Raw genomic sequence first — 18,853 nt, 5'->3', positions numbered from 1 at the left:
GTGCCCACTGTACTGAGAGTCTGTCAATTGTTCCCCCCGATAAAACTGCCATTCTCAAAGGGGGACATTTCTCTGTGGAGGCCTTACCATTAAAATTTGCTCCTTCCCCCACAACACTGAATTTATAATGCAAAGAAAATGGGCAGCGTATATTCATCCAAATGGTCTCTCTGCTATGAGATGAATAAGGAGATCATCAATGGCTGCGTCACTGCTGGGCTGCACGTGCCATTGGGGGAAATTAATAGAATCAGCCCGGAAAGAAGAAAAAGGAAAGAGGGGGAAAAAATGGAGAAGAAGAAAAAAAAATTACACACAGGCTTAATGCTGGGGTTGAATGTTGGATAATAAATGCATGCGTGTGAAAGTTGGAATTTGCCTAATAATTGCTGTTGAGCCCACAAAGTAGGATACAGGGGCTACAAACCTGCCTTTGGAGGCAAAGCTTTCAATTCCGGGTTCCTCATTTGACCAGCAAACGGCTCTTATGATCTCTTTTTCCCACCTGTAAGCTGGGAACCAGCTTCCAGCCCCAGAGACCACCCACATATTTTGTCAGTGTTTACAGCAGCTTATGAAGGACCTCTGTATTTAAAAGACAGAGTGGGGCAGGGGGGTGGTTGTGGTGCTCCTGGCAATGGCTAACATCATTATTACTGGTCTTTTGATTCCTATTAGAATTTGAATTTGTCTTTGCTATTTTATTCCTCCTCCACCCACATGGTTGCTTCTTCCCACTCAAGCACCTTAGCCATCCCTTCTATAATTCTGCTGGGAGAAAAGTGGACTCAATTAAATGTATTTGAGATGCCTCCAGGATTTTTCCTATGTCTTCAAAGGGAGTGGAGTGTAAGAGTGTTTATAGTAATGATAACACATCCTATTGACTTCAAAGGGAAAGCTCTGGTAAATGGATTTATTCCCATGGTATCTCTGTCAGAGCACAGTCATTATCCCATTTTATAGATGGGAAAATAGAGTGCTGTGCCTGAGGACATGGATAGGAATCAGTCCCAGAAACAGAATGAAAGCCTCGCCAGGGGCTTCTGGATGTTTCCCAAGTTCAGACCATTTTCCCTCTAGCAGCAACATCAAAGCTCATCCTTTGAATTAAGAAAACTCCAGCATAGCTAAAAACAACCAATATGGCCAGACGGAAGTAACCCACTTACCATTCCCTGTGAGGGCACCACATTCTCCCATGTTTGATGAGTGATTTGGGGAATGGAGGGGTAACGATTGGCCAACCACTTGTCCTTTGTCCTTCAGAGTCCCAATTCTGTCTTTATCCCAGGCACAATCTGCCCCCAGGGATGGATGTGCTGGAGCCTTCACATCAGCAGATTAGGGCAATTAATACCCAGCCACCGGGCAGACTCTCAGTAGTCTCACTTCCTCAACATTCCCTCCCCTTGGGGAGCTCCCTCGTTCCTGAGCAGGAAAATGAGTCAAGACCCTCATCCGCACAGGTGCTCTTGAGTACTGGTGTCTAAGCCCACCTAGTAGTCCTCAAGACCCACCCTGGCTGGTTTCACACTACCTTTTGCCCAAGGTATGCCTGCCTCGTATTTTCTAGTCTCTCTGCCTAGGGCCTCCAACACAGCTGTTCTCATTTCCACAACTGTTCGGAAATATTCCTGCTCTTCACTCCTGATGGTCCCCGGAGCTCACACCTCATCAGCCGAGTAACTTCTTTACTGCCCCAGTGTTGGTATTGTTCTTGCTGTCATTTTCTGCCTACAACCACACATGGCTCCACCACACTGGCTCTCGAAACACGTGTTGATGAAGTACACTCTTGGTTATAGTCTCAAAATACAGTCTCCAGTTTCCTAACCTCCTTTGATTTCCTCTTCCTTCCCCCTAAATCACCATTCACCTTTTCTCACCTGCTTCCTCACAGTGATACAGGGTTATGTATTCAAAGCATGTTCTTCCTCCCAGCCTCAGGGGGAATTTATGGTTTCTAGTGAAGCTGTTCTACTGAAGACTTGATCAACTTCAATATTTTTCTTATATCCTTGGGCACTGTTCATTCCAACCCAAGGTTGGCAACTTAGTATCACAGCTGAATTACAGATAAATGAGTCAATTCGCTCCAATTTTAAAAATTCTACAGTGCATGTAATTCATGAACATTAGAAATATATAAGACACTGTCCCTCTCCTTGAGGGGCTTACAGTTTAGTTAGAGAAACACAAGGAATGCCTGTGAACTTGGTGTCTAATCCTACAGAGCACTAAAATAATGAGTGTAAGAAAATGAAGGCAACAGTAAAGGGTCAGAAGACAAGAATGGAAAGGAAGCACTTTATGGAGAACACGAGTCTAACTCTAAGCCTGGAAGGCAGTGGAGAACTTTACAGTTAGAAAGGATGGTGGAGGACATTTCACCTGGGAGTGTCGGCAGGATCAGGGGCTATGACTCAGGTCACTGCCTGGAAGTCACCTGAAGAGACAGGAGAATCCTGGAGCTGGTCAAGGGTTTTGATCATTCCCTTAGCCATGCTGGGAGGACTTTCTATCTCTTTTTCCTGTGACCATCCTCTTCTTCATTGGTTCAGCCAAATGAAATTGAAGAACCAAAAAGCAAACGAATTTCAACTGGGATGTTTGCTTTGGGGAAAAAAATAAAAAAGAACCCAAGAACCCACTTTCATCAGGGTAATCAGTTGGCTACAGTAATTATGAGTCTAGTTACCTCTTGGGAAAGTCAGGGAGCTATGGTGGAGGGGGAAACCAGGGGTGCTCATGGACCCTGCCAAGCAGGCAAGCCAGGTGCCTACAACATCGCCATTGCAGAAACAGATGCTCCATACCAGCTGATCTTGTCTGAATGTTCAAACACAACAGCCCTGAAGACCATTGTAATGTTACCTTGTCTGTCCATACCTTGTGTTTCCTGCTGCCCAGTGTCGGCTGCCCAGTGCTTTGTTCTGAGATGTCTGGGGAAAAAAAAGACACATTGAGGTGTTCACTGCAGAGAGTGTGCATGTTACAAAAGGACTATTCCTAAATTCAAAATCAGAATGTATCAGTAATACACTTCTGATGTCGGTATTTCAGACACTGAAACAACCTGACAGAATCGTTGTTTCATGTTTGATGGAGAGAAGGGAGGGTCTTTAAGATGCTCTTAAATCATCCTATGTTGAGTAGCACTTCCCCTGCCTGGTTAGAAAGTCAGCCTTTCTTTCAGAACCTGTCTTTACACAGAAAGAACTAGGCAACTGTAAGTTTCATGAGGACAAGGAGTTTTCCTGATCCTGATCCCCAAATCCCAGAGGTCTCAGACCATCCACACTCAGCATCTCACGGGCCAACTTCCCAAGCACTCCACGTTGCAGTCTTTGGAGAGTGCTTTGTACCAGCCCTAAGAAAGATAAATTACAGACTTCCCTGGCCTCAGAAATTCCTCCATCTGTCACACAAGCTTTCTCCATGCCTTCCTGGCAGTCATTTCAATTTCTATGACAGAAAAAAAAAAGAAAGAAAGAAAGAGAGAAAAGAAGTTGTGATCCATGCCACCACTTGAAGGTTCATTTAATGTAGACTGTGATGCGTGAACTGTACAATAGCTGGAGGTGCATTTTTTACATTGAAGGTGAGAGACCAATTAGTAGCTCTCACTCCTTAAGCAGATGGTTATCATATGAAAACAGAGGTGCCCGTCCTATCCCCTCCCATTAGAGTCATCTTTTTCCTAATATCTTTCCTTACAAAGGAAGGATATTATGCAGACAGATTGCAGGGCCTAGATACCTCTGCAATGTTAAGTTTATGGCAGGACATGTGTAGCCTGGGCATCTTGTTCTTAAATTACTGGTCAAATTCTGTCCTAAAAACTGGCTCCAGGATAAAAGGCAGGTGAGGAATTTCAGGTGCATAGAAAAACAAAGCTCTCAGCTCCCCCCAAAACAAGAAATGGCTGACACAGCCCAGGTGGCCTTCAATTATACATAAGGAACCCTCTCTTTCTGCAGCCTGGAAACTCATGAGATAAGGGACATAACCTGGACTTGGAGTTAGAAGGAACTGGATTGAATTCCAACTCTATGTTCTATAAGCTAGGAAAGTCTGAATTCATTTTGCTGAACTCCCCAACCTAACTTCCTGTCCTGCAAAACTGAACTAATTATCACAACATTAGAGATGAAGGTTAAGTGAAATCTTAAGTGAGAATCATGATGCCTGGAACATTCATCAATCTCCGAAAAAACAGGCTGCGAGGAACAGCACTGGACAGGGCGTTGACACAGAAGATGTTAGCGGTCAAAGGAGAAGCTGGCCCGAGTGCTCTCCCTGTGTTCAGTGAGGTTGTTCAGAGCACAAACAATGAAGACCAACAACTGTGGGTTTGATACTTGGTCCCATCACTAGCTGCATGTGTGGTCTTGGGCAAGACACCTAACCATTTTGAGGCCCTGTGCACGCGTGTAAAATGGGGCAATACTTTGCTTGCTCATAGGTTTGATATGATGATTAAAGGAGACAATTCACATAATGAGTTTGGCAGAAGATCCGGCCCATGATTAGCATTTTTCCTCCTTCCTTTCTTTCTTCTCTTCCCCCCTCTCCTATGTTTTCCTCTTTTCCTTATCTTTTTTTTTCTCCATTTTCATCTTTCCTTTGATGCACTCTCAGCAGTTACATAGTCAATCACTCAGGATGGACTGAAATCCAAACTTTCCTCTTCATCCAGAGAATACAGCTCTCCATTCTCTGGAAGAAACTAAGGTAGAGAGAAATCTTGTCACCTGGTCAGAAGTTGCTGTTTACCTGGTCCCTGGCTCAAAATTCAAACGCTGTCCCTCTTGCAGGCCCCGTGTCTTCATCTATGAAGTGAATAGGGGATCGAGGCTCTCCTACAGCTCCAACAGACTAATGCTCCTCGCTGAGATTTCATCTGTTTATTCACACGCCTTCTCTTCCGAAGCTCCTCTTCCTTTCTGGCCACTAACGCCCTACCCAAGGATCAAATTCTAGCTCAAGGGCACTGCACTACTTCCCAGACTGTTACCAAGCACATAAATGAATGCACACAAAGATTAGACCACTTAGAGGGGAGATGGGAGCCTGCTCCGGTTCTGTGACTTTGTGTAATCTATCCTGGTCTCTCAGTCTTCAAGGAAATAGAAAAAACAACAATGCAACACCTAATATTTCTTTTGTTTCCAAGATAATAATTAAATTCATTTAGACTTTAAGCAATTATCTCACAACAGTTTACACACAGGAATAATTTTATGCAGACTGCAATGACATAATTATACACTACATTTTTATATTCTATTAGTTACCACAGATCAGGGAAAATATATGGCATTTGTCTTTTTGGATTTATTTTACTAAGCAAAATGGTTTCCAGCTGCATCCATTTTGTTGCAAAGACAGGATTTCATTCTTTTTTATAGCTGAGTAATATTCCAAAGTGCATTTATACCATATTCTAGTATCCAGTCGTTGGTTGATGGGCATCTGGGTTGACTCCATATCTTAGCTATTGGGAATTGAGCTACAATAAACACTGGGGTACAGATCACTCATTCATATGTGGATTTCATGTCTTTGGGTAGATTTCCAGCAGCAGGATGGCTAGATCATATGGTAGAACTATTTTCAGCTCTCTGAGGAATCTCCATACTGTCTTCTACAATGGCTATCCTAGTTTACACTCTCACCAACAGTGAATTAAGGAAGCTTTTTCCCCCACATCCTCACCAGGATTTATTGTTTGTTGATTTCTGTATGAGAGCCTTTCTAATGGGGTGAGGTGAAACCTCATTGTGGCTTTGATTTGCATTTCCCTGATGGCTAGTGATCCTAAGAATTTTTTCATGTGTATGTTGGCCATTTGAATTTCCTGTCTTAAAAAATGACTTTTGAAGCCCTTTGCCCATTTCAAACTGGACTGTCTATTTGGTTACTGTTGAGTTTCTTCAACTCTTTATTGATTCTGGATATTATTCCTTTATCAATTGCATAGCTTGCAAATATTTTCTCCCATTCTGTCCACTGCCTCTTTACTTTAAGTGCTTACTTCGCTGTGCAGAAGAATCATAGCTTAATGTAATCCCATTTGTCAATTTTTGCTTTGATTGTGTTTCTGGGATCTTTTTCAAGAAGGCTTTGCCTATGTAAATGCCTTGCAGGGCTTCTCCAGTGTTCTCCTCTAGTAATTTGATGGTATCAGGTCATAGTTTTAGATCCTGGATCCATTTTGAGTTGATTTTTGTATAAAGTGTGAGGTCTTATTTCATATTTCTACACGTGGAAGTCCAATTTTCACAGCACCATTTATTGAAGAGACTGCCTTTCTCCAGGGATTGATTTTAGGTCCTTTGTCAAGGATTCACCAGTTGTAGATGCACAGGTTGACTTCTGGGAATTCTATTTTGTCCCATAGGTCTACATGTCTATTTCTATGCTAGTATGTCTTTTTTTTTTTTTTTTTTGGACAGGCAGAGTAGACAGTGAGAGAGAGAGACAGAGAGAAAGGTCTTCCTTTTGCTGTTGGTTCACCCTCCAATGGCTGCTGCAGCCAGCACGCTGCGGCTAGCGCACCGTGCTGATCTGAAGCCAGAAACCAGGTGCTTCTCCTGGTCTCCCATGCAAGTGCAAGGCCCAGGGACTTGGGCCATCCTCCTCTGCCTTCCTGGGCCATAGCAGAGAGCTGGACTGGAAGAGGAGCGACCAGGACAGAATCCGGCACCCGGACCAGCACTAGAACCCGGGGTGCCAGCGTCACAGGCGGAGGATTAGCCTATTGAGCCATGGCGCCAGCCTTGTAGTATGTCTTAAAACCTGGTATTGTGATGCCTCTGGCTTTGTTTTTGTTGTTTAAGATTACTTTGGATATTCAGGTCTCTTATATTTCCATATGAATTTCAACATCATTCTTTTTTTAGATCTGTGAAATATGTCACTGGGATTGATTCACATTGCAATGAATCCGTAAGTTGCTTTTGGTAGGAAGGACATTTTGATGTTATTAATTCTTCCAATCCAAGAAACAAGGAAGATTTTTTCATTTTTGTCTTCCTCTATTTCTTTTTTTAATGTTTTGCAATTTCCAAAGGAGAGATTTTCACATTATTGATTAAATGTATTCCAAAGTGGGGAAGGCACTGTGGCACAGCTGGATAAAGCCCCAATCTACAGTGCCAGCACCCCATATGGCCGCCAGTTCAAGGCCCAGCTGCTCCACTTCCAATCCAGCTCTCTGCTAATGTGCTTGGAAAAGCAGCAGAAGATGGCCCAAGTGCTGAGGCCCCTGCACGCACATAGGAGACCCATAAGAAGCTCCTGGTTCCTGGCTTCATGCTGGTCCAGATCCAGTCATTGCATCCATTTGGGAGAGTGAACCAGCAGATGGATGACCTCTCTCTCTGTGTCTTTACCTCTCTCTGTAACTCTATCTTCAAATAAATAAAATAAATCTTTAAAAAATGTATTCAAAGATATTTATAACTTTTTGTAGCTATTGTGAATGGGACTGATCTTACAAGTTCTTTCTCAGCCATGAAATTGTCTGTGTATACAAAGGCTATGAATTTTTGTGTGTTAATTTTATATCTGAAACTTCAACAAACTCCTCTATGAGTTCCAACAGTCTCTTAGTGGAGTCTTTTGGTCCTTCTATATATAGAATCATGTCATCTTCAAACAGGGATAATTTGACCTCATTCTTTCTGATTTGTATCTCTTTGATTTCTTTTTCTTACCTAATGGCTCTGGCTAAAACTTTCAGGATTGTATTGAATAGCAACGATGAAAGTAGGCATCCTTGTCTGGTTCCAGATCTTAGTGGAAATGCTTCCAGCTTTTCCTCATTCAGTATGATGCTGACTGGGTTTGTTGTATATTGCCTTGATTGTACTGAGGAATGTTCCTTCTATACCTAATTTGCTAAAAGTTTTTATCATGAAAAGATGTTGTATTTTATCAAATGCTTTCTCTGCATTTATTGAGATAACCATACGGTTTTTTATTCTTCACTTTGTTAATGTGATGCATATCATTTATTAATTTGCATATGTTGAACCATCCCTGAATAACAGGGATAATTACCACTTTGTCTGGGTGAATGGATTCAATTAGCTAGTATTTTGTTGAGAATTTTTGTATCTGTACTCATCATAGGTGGTATATAGTTTTCTTTTTTTATTGTCTCTTTTTCTGGTATTGGGATTAAGGTGATTCTGGTCTCATAGAAAGAGTTCGGGAGGCTTCCCTGCCTTTCAATTATTTTGAATAGCTTGAGAAGAATTGGAAGTAGTTATTCTTTAAATATCTGGTAGAATTCCTAGGCTTTCCTTTTTTGGGAGAATCTTTATTACTAATTCAACCTTCCTCTTGGTTATTGGTCTGTTTAGGTTTTCGATGTCTTTGTGCTTCAATTTTAGTAGATTGCATGTGCTCAGAAATCTACCCATTTCTTATAGATTTTCCAATTTGTTGGCATATAGCTATTTGTAGTAATTCCTGTTGACTCTTTTTATTTATGTGTTATCTATAGTTATATCTCCTTTTTTCATCTCTGGTTTTATTGATTTGGGTCTTCTCCCTCTTTGTTTTGGTTAGTTGGGCCAATGGTGTATCAATTTTATTTTTTCAGAAAACCAGCTCTTCATTTCACTGACCTTTTGCCTTGCTTTTTTTAATTTCAATTTTGTTCTCCAATTTTAATCATTTCTTTCCTCCTACTAATTTTGTGTTTGGATTGTTCTTGTTTTTCTAGATCCTTGAGATGCATTGTTTGCTCACTTACTGGATGCCTATCCAATTTCTTGATGTAGGCACCAATTGCTATAAACTTCTGTCATAACACTGCTTTCACTGTACCCATTTTGCTGTTTTAATATGTTGTACTGTCATCTTCATTTGTTTTCATAATTTTTTTTATTTCCTTTTTGATTTCTTCTACGATCCATTGTTCACTCAGGGGCATGTTGGCCAGTCCCCATGTGTTTGCATATTTTCTAGCGGTTCCTAAATTGTTAATTTTCAGCTTTGTTCCATTGTGGTCAGAAAAGATACAAGGTATAATTTCAATTTTATTGAATTTGCTGAGAATTGCTTTATGGCCTAGCATATGCTCTATCCTAGAGAAAGTTCCATGCACTGATGAAAAGAATGTGCATTCTTCAACTGTGGAATGAAAGGTTCTGTAGATATCTGTTAGGTCCATTTGGTCCATAGTGTACATTATCTCTGTTGTTTCTTTGTTGGATGGTTCAAAATGCCTGGGAATGGCTTTCATTAAAGCAGTCATCATTCTGGTTAGCATTCACATCATCTTTCTCTTTCTCTTTCCCTCCCTCTGTCTCTCTGTCTGTCTGTCTCTCTCTTGTTCTGACTGGATTACATAGAGAAAGAGACAGACAGACAGAGAGAGATATTCCATCTGCTGCTTTAGTTCCCAAACGCCTGTAACAACCAGGACTGGGCCAGGCCAAAGACGGGAGCCTGGAACTCAATCTGCATTTCTCATGTAGGTAGCAGGGACCCAAGTACTAGAGCTATCATTGCCGCCTCATAGGATGTGCACCACCAAGATACTATAATTGGGATCAGATCCAGGACTTGAACTCAGGCACTCCGATACGGGATGCCACTGTCCCAAACAGCATCTCCACCACAGCACCAAATACTTGCCCTGTCATCTCCTTCCCACCTCCCCTCATCACTTTTTTTCTCATTCTCCTGTGTCTCATCCATTAGGGTTCTTCTTTAACAAATGACTTACAGCACGTACTACAAACAGACATAGCCTGCTCTTCTTCCTTTTGTTGGAGGCACAAAGATTTCATGTCTCTCTAGCAAGGAGTGTGACTCTGGACACTCCAGAGTCTGTATAAATATTGAGGAAGTGGGGCTACTGCTTGACTTTCCCTCAGAAAACTAAAGTTTTAAATAAAACATCCTAGAGGGCCAAGACCCCCTCATCTGCCAGGGGCCAGGACAACTGTAACTAACTGAGGAATCCCACAGAAAGTGTACATGCAGTGAAAAGCACTGAACATCTATTAAAAACCAACTGTCACTCAGTGGGTTAAGCCGGGATCAGCAGACCCAGTAGGCCAATTCCACCTGTGGCTATCACCAGTCAAGTTTGTTGCCTAGGGCTTTAGATACAGCTTGTAACTTCCATGCAGCCCAATCATCTTTAAAGAAATAATCACTCCAAGTTTATGGTGGCATCAAATCAACAATTTGGAAGTGTGAATGCTTCCTCAGTTTACTAATCAATCCCTTTAGGGGTAGAGATGGAGAAAGAAAATATGAACAGATCAATAATCAAGTGAGTATCATTTATTTTTCTTGTCCTATGGATTATACTTCTTAAGAGTAAATTTTCAAATTATATACAATAATAAATTATTCATACAAGTCTTTTTTTCCCTACCCAGGATTAAGAAACCAATAGTTCTTAGGAATATATGTGCTCAGACACCTGTTCTGAAGTGTAGGTATTTCACTTCAGTGAAAGCCAAAGACTCTCTGAACTTTCTCTCATTTTACAAGGATCCTCTCATCTTTCAAGGTGGCTGAAATGGAAGAGCTTGCCTGTTTATACCACTCCTAAGCTTAATTTGCCTGCTATCATGGGGCCATTTCTCATAGTCTCCACCCAAGGCTTATAAAATTCCCAAGGATTCACTCGCCATGTTTCTTCCTATTATTCAGTTCAAAGTTGTGCCGAGAAGATCGCATTAAAAAGCACTTATTCCTGTTGAATGGGCTTTACCCTGGCACCAAGGAGACACAACACACAATGATATAGAGAGGCGCCAGTAGTCTTACCTATTAGAATATGAGATGCTAACACAACAATGAAGCCAAAGCTTGAGTTGTAAAACCCTTGTCAGCATTTCTTATTCTGTCCATCCACCCATCAATCCTAATGATAAATGGCAAATGGCCTACTATGTGCCATTTCTGCCTTCTCATCCATGGTAGGAGAAAAAACATAATCAAAGATACTACATTACAAGAAACAATGAGAACACATTCCCTGGAGAGTTTCAGATCAGGGAACTGCAGATTCTTACTGAGAAGACCGGGAAAGGTTTCACAAAGACTGAGCAGAGTCTCAGATTCAAAACAGCACATGTTAATATGCTTCCAAATACAATCACATGTTCAATATGTAATAGTACTTGAAGATACAGAAAATACACAGTATTTAAAAAGAGAGGAAAGTATAAAATACAAGTCATCCATACTTTCATCATCATTGCTGCTTCTACTTTTTCTACTAAAATGTATTAAATGGAAAGTATAAGTCCATTCTTCCATGTTTCCAATCCAAGTATCCAAAGGGATAACATTACAATATGCATGATATCAGACTTACAATGTGTTCTTACATAAATGTGTACTCTGTTCTCCTCTAATACATAAACAGAGTTTAAGACAGCTGGATTTTGGACCTAACTGGCTAGATTCTAGCCTCAGATCCATCTTAAATCAGCAATGTGGACTCAGGATAGTCATTTAACTTTTCTTGTCTTATTTTTCTACTATATAGAATTAATAAAAATACATATTCTAGATATATTTTTAAAATTAAATGGAAAATGAATATAAACAGTTCTTGGCACATAGCAAGCACTCAATAAATATAGTAATAGTACCAGTACAAACAAATATATATGCATATACTTTGTTCTAAAAGGTAAAAATTAAGCTACATGTATGTTACACTGTCTTTGTTTTCCAATTAACAACATTTATAAAACTTCCTACAGATTTGTCAATATTGGTTAATTTGATTCTTTTTGCAACTGCAGAACTGTAAGAGTACTCTGAAATTTATGTATCCAGTAAAGACCATCACTATGAAGACCTGTCCCTATATTTTTATGGGTTTCTCCTAATATTTGGGTAGGACAGGTCCCGCAAAATGTGATTTCTCTATTACAAGATATGTGCATTTAAAACTTCGATTACATAGTAATAAATTAGCTTTCAGAAAGTTTGCACAATATACAATCATACAGGGTGCCCATTTCCTCTGCTATCACCAACAGTATCATTTTTTATATTTTTGTTTACATTTAATTACCCATTGGTTGGAATGAATACTGAGATGATTAAATGATTAGCCTATGTTAAAGATTTAAAACAGAATCTGGCCCATCAAATTTAAGTAGAATACTCTTACTGATGGGGCATATTTTCATGTTCACTGGTCATATAAGGGTCATACGAGGGTATTTCAAAAGTTCATGGAAAATGGAATTACATTACACATTTATTTTAGTGCAATTTTATTAAAATACATGCTTAGTTTTTTTATAATATGTGCAGTATATACGAACAATTTGAAGATTCTCATAGCCAAGTAGCCTTTGAATTCCTTACTATTCTTTTACCCTTATTTAAACTTTTGATTTCACGTCCTTTATCGATTTCTGGAGGTCTTGGCATGTTTGATGGATTAATTTTACAAGAAAAAAACAAATATATTCTCCTCATTTTGTCTTAAAACTTAGTTTAACATCAAGTGGAATTTAGATAGATTAAAGTTGGTAAGGAAAGAATTTCAAAAAGAGGGAACATTGTTTATAAAGACACAAGCCTTTTAAATGGAAGTTAGACCTTGAAAACACTGAGTAGACTTTTGTGGCTGAAACACATTATGCATAGATGTGGAACTAGGAAAGTATTCGCCTGTAATCAGCCATAAATGCCATCCTAGGAAATGTGAGCTTTATTCTGAAGTCAGTAGGAAACCACCAAGGACTACAGAACAAAAGAGTGACACACCAACTGAGAGTCCTCACTATGGGTCAGTGTTCTCAAACAGTCTGACATCAAGGCAATATCACCATGTGGCCCAACTAGGGAGAGACACCAAAGCCACATAGTCACCACTTAATTCTTCAAGAATAGTCATTGTTGAAGTTGTGCAATGTAAGCATTGGCCAGGCACCCTTTAGAGAATCTGAAGAAAGTCAAGAAACTTCTCAGCAATGGAACTCACACATAAAAAATCCTTTGCATTTAATGTTAGAGTTGCTAGAGACCTAACAAAATCCATCGCCAGCAGCTTAAAGGCTCTGGACCCCTGCTCTGAGTTTTTTATGTGATATTGGGTCTTACTACTCATGCAACTCAAAACTAGAGTATTGTTTGGGTTACAGTTTATATTTTTAGGACCTTGGAAAAGCATTCTGGAGGACCTGGTCATTCCTGGACAGCATTCCAAAGCCACATGGTCCAACAGAAAATACTGCAAGTCACCAACATGAACCGCTTATGTAAGTTCAGGTTTTATAGTAACCACATTAAGAAAATAAAAAGTAGGTAAAATTCATCTTGATAATGTTTATTTAATACAATACATTCAAAATGGAACCATTTCCATATGTAGTCAGTATAAAAGGTTATTGATTAGATATTTCATAATTTTTAGTACCACGTCTTTGAAATCTGATGTGCATTTTGCACTTACATTGATTTCAATTCAGAGTCGTCACATTTCAAAAGCTCAATAGCCACATGTGGCTAGCAGCTACCATATTGGACAACACACTTCTGACTTCTTACTATCCTTTTCTCTAATGTTACTCTCCTCCAATATATCCATTTAAGCCTAATCAGGCATCACTAAACATGCTGCTTCTCATGTTCCATCAAGCTCTCTTCTTCCACATCCTCACGACAGTGTAAACGCACAACACTGTGTGCTCTCCATGGATTATACTTTAAGTTTGACATCCCATTGCAGAATAGGAAATGTTAACCCACTAGAAAAAAAATCAAATATGAGGGAAGAACAGAGAAATGCCTCTTTCAAAGCAGGTAGCATGTCATAAATCACAGCATTTGGGGGGAACACGCAAGCCTAGATTTAGATCTTCGTGTGGCTGCTCCTGTCTCACCACCTGGGAATTCTAAGTTGGGCATCTCCTACATAAACATTTCCGTCACTTTCTGTTGGAAGGTTGAATCTTTGCAGCCCAGTAAAGAATCCTGAAAAACGAGGGACTCCAAAAATAACCAGATACTAGCCTAGGTCTATTTATCCATGTCATAGTTGGGGGAAAAGTTGAACCTCAAAAAATACTGCGTATAGTCAAACATTATATTCACACAATAAGTTTATTTGAGAGATAGGGAGAAACATGAAAATACTACATTTTAACAGAAATTTACCTGACAAGATCAAATATTATTCTCTAAATATTACTGAATTGAAGAATAGGTATTAGTGGTTGAATATGAAGAAAAACGGAAAACAAAAAACATCTTGGAATGTATCTAACTTGGTGCACACAGTAGCATTTCTTGCTATATCTAAAGACATTATTAAGTAATACAGAGAATCAGGCTGGTGCCGCGGCTCACTAGGCTAATCCTCCGCCTTGCGGCACTGGAACACTGGTTCTAGTCCCGGTCGGGGCGCCAGATTCTGTCCCGGTTGCCCCTCTTCCAGGCCAGCTCTCTGCTGTGGCCAGGGAGTGCAGTGGAGGATGTCCCAAGTACTTGGGCCCTGCACCCCATGGGAGACCAGGAGAAGCACCTGGCTCCTGCCATCGGAGAAGCGCGGTGCGCCAGCCGCAGCGTGCCGGCCACGCCGGCCAATGGAGGATGAGCCAACGGCAAAGGAAGACCTTTCTCTCTGTCTCTCTCTCTCTCACTGTCCACTCTGCCTGTCAAAAAAAAAAAAAAAAAAAAAAAAAAAAAAGATATACAGAGAATCTTCCTATGGCACTTGTCCCTGAAAGGCATTGGATTTACAGGGGCTCAGAGACCAACAGACTCACAGAAGCTGGCTCAAGTTCAACATCCTGGGAACTCTCCATTTTTTGCTTCCAAATGAAAGGAAGACATGCTTGGTAGTGTCACGATTTCAACTATAAGCAGCAGCCTTCTAATTAAAAATAAACTGAGTCCATTATTTCTATTTACAGCTTTTCCACAATTTAGCAGCAATGTGAAGATAGGGCGAGATGTTAGAAGCATATGTTTAAAAATCCCAAATGCTTCGGAGGCATCATTAGAGTAAACATGCTGTGAATGTGTTTCTTTACCTTCATGCCACCTCCAAAGGGCTTCCCAAGCTGTGCAGGGCAGCACTGGCAGCATAAACATATCTATCTTCAGAAGGAACCATCCAGAGAAGGCATGGCTACAATGAAATTAATAACCAGAGAGAGCTGAACTTTGGACGCCAGACCTTTCTTGTGGTATGCTTTCACTTTTTCCCACAGATATTGGAAAATGGGGAGGGGAGGGGAAGGGAGGAGAGGAGGGGAAGGCAGGCAAGAGGGAGATGGAATAGGGAAACAGACAATGTCAGAGGGCTTTCTGGGTGGCTGCTTGGGTGGAATGTCAGTTTGAAAAGCATTTAACCAAGATTTGTTGGATGAATCTTCCAAGAACCAACGACCACATTCCAGATATTTTAAATCTGTAGCACTGTGGGGGTGCATGTAACAGTTTCTCAATCTGAGCACTGTTGACGCTTGGGACCAGATACTTCAATGTGGTAAAACTGTGCTGTGTACTCAGAATGTTAGCAACATTATTGCCCCAATCCCACTGTGACAACCAAAAATGTCTCCAGACATTGCTTACTGTCCCTGGGGGCAAAATAGTGTCTTCTTGAAAATCCTCAGGGTATGGTAACCCTGCGTCTTCTGGTTTATTCAACATATTTGACTCTGATGTGTCCAGCTCTGGTCAATGCACTTGTCCCTGCCCTCCAAATTTAGTGTCAGAAAGAAAGTTTAAAATGTTAAGACACAAGAGATCATGGGTTGACCCCTAAGAAATAGGTGTCAGCTCTTTTTTGAGGGCATTAAGAAAATGTATCCTTAATTTTAATTGCAACAAGGGCTATACATTTAGAAAAGTTATCAGAGAAAACTCCATTAAACTTACTGAGGGCTTCTGCTTTGCTAGAGGGTTACATATTGAAGATGGATGTGAAGGTTCCCCAAGAAGCAGTGAGCCTGGCCCCTATGCATCTTTGCCGACTTCATAAAAAACAAGGGTGCCACTATGTGACCTGTGTGGCTCTACAAGAAGATTGTGTAACATGCAGTATGCCTTCGATCCAAATAAACTCCCAGATTATTAAAAGGATGTTTTTTCCCTCTCAAGGTCAAGGTGAGTCACCAGAGCTTTTTCCCTGTTATTAACCAAGCACTAGATGTACAAGGCTTAGATATTAAAAGGCATTAGCCAAGGCATCATGGTCATCTAGTTTAGAGCAAATGCAAAACTTGAGGGGAAAGTTGCATTGCTCAAAAAACAAGTAAAAGGCCTGAAATAGTAGAATCTGTGTATACAAACCCATTCAAATTTCTGTGGCCTGGTAACGAGGAGGGATAGCCTGTTTTCTGAGCACCTGAGGCCAGACTCTCCCCAGTGTAATTCTAAATAGAAAAAAATATATAACCACTGACTTCCCTTGACCCAGAACTGCCAACAAGTTTCTACATTCTTTCAATAATCTGGGTGATTATTTCGGCCAAGAAGTGTGGTGCTTGTAGCACAATAAAACATGGCCCCCTCCTGAGCCTTCTGCCTTCCTCTGCCTTTTAGAAAGCAAAAGTAGCCCACTTGGCCCACTGAGAAAATAGTTGCCAGCTTTGGTAACCATCGGAACATTTACAGCAAATCCAAGTTCAAGAAGGATGTAAAGCTAATGAACCCATGAAAGCACCTCAAAGCTAGAATCAGACTCTTTCCAGAGCTTCTAAATAACAACTTTACACAGAATTTGCTGGCAAAGAGAGTATGAGGAATGGTGAAAGTGATTTTTCGAGGCCAAAATGAGCCCCAGTCTACATCATCCTTATTGATGGCCCTTTACTTCAATACAGTTGCATCTCCTACGTAGGAATTTCTCCATCCAGAAAACCACTGACCACGCATCACAGCTTTTCCCCGTTTCCTGCTAAGATACTCAGAATAGCGGGACAAAGATGACAGGACAAAAAGTGCATGCACATTGGGAAACATTGCTGCCTCCCAATCAAAAAGACCTTGGCAAGTGCCTGTGAGGATTCACTAACAGTAGCTACACCAAGGCAGACCTTGTGCAGGTATTCCTTGGGGAATTCTCTCTCATGTTTTCAATGGCACCTATGTCACAGGTCTGAGCTGGATAGCAAATGTCTTCTCATGGAGAGTTCCATCAGCATCCTGAGAACACATGGTCTTTTTGACTTTGATTCTTCATGGTGCTTGCTTATCAGAATGACTCTACACAAACTCTAATACCTGCCTCTTTGCAATTTGTTCTCTTTCATTATCAGCCAAGGTTCAGCCTTATTTCACTACCTTCCTTAACATGAATGAGTTATTATGAGTGAGGAACTATAAGAATAATAAGCCAAATGGATACATAATGGTGAAATTTTGGCTGTAGCACATGGTAGGAAGATCTGACTAGCAAACCACATTATACTTGAAGCTTCCACTACTAATCACTGTTTGAGGGCTACTTACCCATGTGTACGAGATGGTTGGCTATCTGCCCAAAAATCCTTCTTCTGCTTCCACAGGGCATGGTCTTTACTAGGAATTTGCTACCGAGCCTCACCTCCCACCCCTGTCTTCATCAGATGGACTCTGAAAGTATCTTTTCAATGGACTGTGAGGAGATCAGTTCGTTACCTTTGCAGCACTTTTTTCCTATCTATGACAGCTGGCTGATTATAGAGGACTGCAAGGCCTTAAAGCATTGCAAGACCATAAGATGAAAGAAGTCTAATCTGATACGGAGAAATGGTTCCTGACAATCAGGAACACCCTCATAGGACTGTTGTATGAGTGCTGTGGTTTAAATGTGTCCTCCAGATTTCATGTGTTGGAAATTTAATTTCCAAATTCATACGTTGATGGTATTAAGAGATGGAGCCTTTGGGAGGTAATCAGGACAAGATGAGGCCATGAAGAATGGTTCCCCATGATGGCATTAGTGGCCATATAAGAAGAGGAAGAAAAGCCCAAGCTAGCATACTTTCTAGCATCATATCATATGATGTCTCCTGCCATGTTTTGATGCAACAAGAAGGCCCTCACCAGATGACAAAAGATGCCATCACCATGGTCTTGAACTTCCCAGCACCTAGGACAATGAATCAAATAAACATCCATTTTTAATTAATTGCCCCATTTGGTTACAGGAACAAAAAGTTGACCAAGTCAATGAGTGAGAAGTGTACTTCTAGTATATCCAATCACTGAAATATTGGCATTTTCTGTTACAGCAGCCTAACTAGATGTTATCCTAACTTATATACCAGGTCAATAGAATATGAAAGAAAAGAAGAAGAGAAACCCTTATTTATGAGTGTCTACCAATATTTACTGGGTATCAGGATCTATAATACTTAGTTACTCAGTTCTTTTCCTTTCATGCAAGTTCTAATGTCATATCAAATCTAACTCCACTTCTCAAAGTTCCACTGAATGCCTACCTTTTTCCAAGGCTAGGCTTTCTGTGGATAAATGGTCTAGAAATCAACCTCTTAAGAAAATTAAATTTCCTTTGATCCTATAGACAACTTGATTCAAAAATCATCATTCGAGTACCAATTATATGCCAGGCACGAGATCAACTCCAGTAACACAAACACAGTCTTCTTCCTTTAAAAGCTCTTCTCACTTCCATTTCATTCCCATCCTACCAGTCTTTCTACAAGAAAGAGAAGATTTTGCATTTTATGATGCATGCAAAAGGTAGAAGAATACACGAAAATCTTCTGATGGCTGGACAAATTTAACAGCATCAATACTTGTGCAAATACAATTTGTATTATATTCCTATTTACGTACATAGTTCAAGCTCTCTTGATTTGTGGTTACTACCCTCTTATTCATGTAT

This window comes from Oryctolagus cuniculus, chromosome 2, assembly GCF_051225735.1.
Source record: "Oryctolagus cuniculus isolate XC-2025 breed Fujian yellow rabbit chromosome 2, ASM5122573v1, whole genome shotgun sequence".
NCBI lineage: Eukaryota > Metazoa > Chordata > Mammalia > Lagomorpha > Leporidae > Oryctolagus > Oryctolagus cuniculus.
This window is presented reverse-complemented; position numbering follows the sequence as displayed.